This window comes from Macrosteles quadrilineatus, unplaced genomic scaffold (genome assembly GCF_028750875.1).
Source record: "Macrosteles quadrilineatus isolate MER2022 unplaced genomic scaffold, UCM_ALF_1.0 Scaffold_1__1_contigs__length_201487025, whole genome shotgun sequence".
Taxonomy (NCBI): Eukaryota; Metazoa; Arthropoda; class Insecta; order Hemiptera; family Cicadellidae; genus Macrosteles; species Macrosteles quadrilineatus.
This window is the reverse complement of record NW_026542594.1, coordinates 87,422,410-87,427,181: the sequence shown is the minus strand read 5'-3', so window position 1 is coordinate 87,427,181 and position 4,772 is coordinate 87,422,410.

The window sequence follows — 4,772 nt, the reverse complement described above, 5'->3', positions numbered from 1 at the left end:
GTGAACAGTGTACAGATCACAACCACGGATATCAGCTGATGAGCCATATCTGCACACACAATCATTTTAAATAACACAGCATCTCCCCTGTCCACAGTCAGCACTAGAGGAACACCCTGTGTAGGACCTAGGACTCTGGGCCGGAGAGGGTGAAGGGGCGATGAGGGTGAACAGTGTACAGATCACAACCACGGATATCAGCTGATGAGCCATCTGCACACACAATCATATTAAATAACACAGCATCTCCCCCCACATAATTTAATTTATTAACACCCTGTCCTACTGCTTGTATTCTAATGATCAGTGAGTTCATGGCTGTTAAACTCAAATGCAATATGACGGTTTTGTTTGATCAGGGAATGAAAACAGCACTTTAAACAGCGGCAACAATATTTTGGGAGCGCTGACGCTCATTAATTATTTTCAACCTAAACAATCAACAGCAAACGAGAGTTTAAACAATATGTTGATTGATTACAGTTTCATTTTGACTCACATATTGTGGATCGAATAATATAAACTCTAACTTGAAGTAAAAGCTTTATTTTTTTATCACTCTATTAAAGTCGTACATTATTAAAATCATTGTGGATTTACCCTAAATGATTAATATGTTGTGTAATGTTTGTTTAAGAGTTAACTAATTCATTACCTATTTTATAAAAAAAATATTATCATTACGGAAAGTAAAAAAGATATGTAAAATAACATTAGAAACATACATTTTCACTTAGACTGTTTTAATAAGACGGGGAATATTTATATATAAATAATATAGGGTAGTATTTTTATTTACTTTCCGTACAATAATAACAAGTTAAGTTGATTATGAAGTTGTTAAATTATCTTACTAATATTATATAACCTATAAAGTTAAAGATTATTAGTTAGTAGTTTGCTTATTCTGCGCGTAACGGGATGAGTAAACGTGAGCGCAACAATGGGCGAGTTCACCCGCACTTGCCGGTGTCACTGGTGAACACAATGTTATTTGTATGGGCAAATCCACCAAATCTCAGTTAACAACAATCATAACTTCTCGTCCAACTATTAACCGAAGTCATTAGTAAAATTTGTAGTGAATTTCCAACAATTGTCGATAGGTGGAAAATCCATCGTTCCTGTACAAAACGTCTTTTGTAAATTCATCTCTTTAAAATTATACACAATAGTTTAACCAATCAACGTTTGTTTGTAGAAATGCTTCCTTTTATGCTATTAGGCCTATCATAAACTAAACGAAGGCAAACTGAACTAATCTAACTTAACCTTATTGCCACAGCACTGTGTACATTGTACAAGAGTCTTCTTAAAAAGATCGTATGGCTTAAGATGATGATATATTGTATAATACATACAAATGATAGACCTATTATGTACCTCATGTTATATGACCTAAAAATGATTAACAATGCAATATATGTATATCTAACTGCCACAAACGTTTCCCACACTCCGCACTGCCCGTCTGTTTCTTGTATAACATGAACTGTTATTTTTAAGGAGCTTCCTTTGAACTTGACTGGCCGTTGGCAAAACATTTGTTTAAGCTGATACACAGTTAAAATTTAAAAACAATAATTTTAAAATAAAGCTAGGTTGGCAATTGCCTTTGGTATCTATAAATAGTAGGCATAAGTGGGTAACTGTTTCTCATCAACCCCGGACGAAGGGCGGGCACTCTGCTAAGTTATCTATATAAACAAAATCGTAGTAAGTTTTTAGTTATTTTTACGTTTTACAGCCTAAGAAAGTCAAAACTACTATTCAATCAATTTCTGCCGGTCTATTTATCTGTTTGTCTGTCACTGTGTGTGTGACGCCGACATTCCAAAATACGCGGCATACTTTGAAAAATACTAGAGCATCGATCAAGATTCAAACGTTATACTGTATTCACTGGATTGGTGATAGTGACTTAATCACTCCTTAGTACTTTATTTCATATACTATACATACATTTCGGATCATCTTGGAACTAAGTAAATTTTATTACAAACGGCATATAGCGATAATATTCAGTTTTAAAATTTGATGACACCAAAAAACATTTAAAATTATCTGTACATTGCTTTGGTTGGAGCATAATAAACGTCCTGATTCAATTATGTCTTTATTTTTGTACTTTGTATGTACCGTTTGTCTGTTGGTAACGCATTAGGCCTAGGTCTCTTATTTCTCAGCATTTCACGGAAAAGACAAGAGAGCACAGTTGCATGCCAACCTGTATAAAGTGTGCAATGGCGAGGAATCATTTACCATAAAATAAAAACGAATAGTTCGTGTCCTGCAATACAGTAAAAAATCCATCGAAACAGCAATACACACTTAATAAACTAAGATAGTATGAAAAAAATTAAAATAATACTAGTAGGACCAAACTATAATTCACTTACGAATTTTTCAAGGAAACTGCACATTCGAACCAAGAAAAGTTAGTAGTACAGAAAACTAAAATCATCATTCGATATCATGTATGATCTTTAAAAGATAAACTACACCTTGGTATTTATAAGGCATAATATGATGGTTTACCAAAGTAGAATATTATCTAGCTTACAATACCTTAGAAGTTGTTTGTTGCTGTTGCTTCGGAGGTACAGAAGAAACTAAAGCTGCGAATACTTGAGCCGAGTATATAAACAGTCGGAAACACCAACTACTGCCTTTGCACAATGGGCCAACAGATCAGGAACAGGGAAGACAATGTTCAAGACCTTGGCCCGGAGAACATCAGTCAAAACACCAGCGCCACTGACGTAGCCAGACGTGGGCGTCAAGTTGAGGTCTGTACTTGAACACGCTGCAGCGGTAGTACCTACTGTCAAATACTCACCACTTCCTCATCGACGAGTAGCCTCCGTCACTTTGCTCTGCACTGCACCGGTTACTTTAGTGTATAATAATGACAAACAAGGAAACATTTATCTATACATGTAAAACAAAGATGACCAGAATAGAAAATGACGTATTTGTAAATACCTCCGTCAGCAAACCTGCAGACTAAGCGAATTTCCATTTGCCTGATGTGATTTTTACTTATATCCATTTAAATAGTTTTAGGTTTAAAGAATACCTAGATTTGCTGCTACAGGGAGGGCAATAAAATGTGTTTTTTTAGTAAAATGTATAAAATAAATAAATGTATCAAGTTTGATCAAAATACATCCATAAACAAGCAAACTAAAAGAGTTTAATCTCCATAAGCTAACATAAGTACATTAACTCCATTAAGTACATGGGGACTTTAATTTTACAATTTTTTGAATCTTCACCGTGACTAATAAATTAACTGTGCATAAAAAACTTCAGCATACTTAATATTTAGTTTTAAGCTCTACAAAATTCTTTGGAAAGAAATGTTGAAACTTTATGTTTAAGGGGGAAAATTGGAAAATCAATATTTACTCCATAAAACACTCCATAAGCCTTCGTTCCCATAGTCCGACCATGCTCGTTCGAAACCCAATTATGAATGGAAGATGAGTACTTGTCGATTTGTACCATCTTATTTCAATACTGAGCGGAGCGAACGAAGCTCTTATACTACACTCCTGCTTTTGTTTTACATATGCTCCTCCTGAACTACTGAAACGATCTGCATGAAATTTAGTACATTCGTTTGGTAGTCAAATATGTGAAGTTATAAATTTGAAATGAAATGAAACCCAAACTAGGACAAATGGGATTTTCTCTACGTGAATTTACCTTTTTAGAAATTTAACATGGGTCTTAAAGGTTTATTGGTTGCCATGACATTATTTGCAAGATAACAATGAAAAGGTAAACAAAAGAGTTGTAACATTTTATGTTAGTCAACAAATCATCTAACCTAGCACATTACAAATACAGAACAAAAGGGAAGAGCAATCGGTTCAATATAGTTGATTATAATGTACTAAAAAATGAATTATCCATTTAAGGTTGCCGGCATTAGGCTAATGCTGCACCATTGACTCTAGATACTCCAAATAGCCATTCCATTTACGTGAACCAAATGCACAAATGAGTTTAGATACTGCAAGTAGACATTTCAATTACGTGAACCAGACGTATCATTGACTTTGGATACTGAAAATACACATTCCATGTATTTGAACCAAATATACCTTTTACATTTGATACTGAAAGTAGATTTCTTATTTACGCGAACCAGATGTTCCATTGACATTAGATACTGCAAGTATATATCTCATTTACAAGAAACAGATGTAGCATTGACTTCGGAAAAGTATTGGATTAATACGCTAGTTCCCATTAAAATAATTTAAAACAAATTAAAATAAATTTGCCCACAGTCACCTGACAAAGTGGGCTTCCTTGCACTTGAGTAAGTGTATTCAGTGCAACAGAACACCCTATATATATACAGCAAAAACAAAATAATAAACTCGGATGTTCAATCAAATAAACCAACATTTCAGTACCCAATGCGTTAATATTTGATATTTAAAAACACAATTAACAGTTGAAATATACAAATTTTACATGTAATCTCTAAGGTTGAGTGTTTATTTTTTATTTTTCAGAATGTCGCTAGAGTAGTCTATCCTACAGTATCACAGTTGACACCAATAAAACATTAATACGGTGAAAATGTAGATTGATTTTCTACATTAATACATGATGATTAGTAGACAATACAGTTCTAGTGAATAATATAATGTGTTATATCTGAACTTGTTATCAATAGTAGATAATTCTTTATATCTAACTTTTACATAACTACTTAGAGAACAAGATAAGCATTGGTCTGATAAACAGTTGTA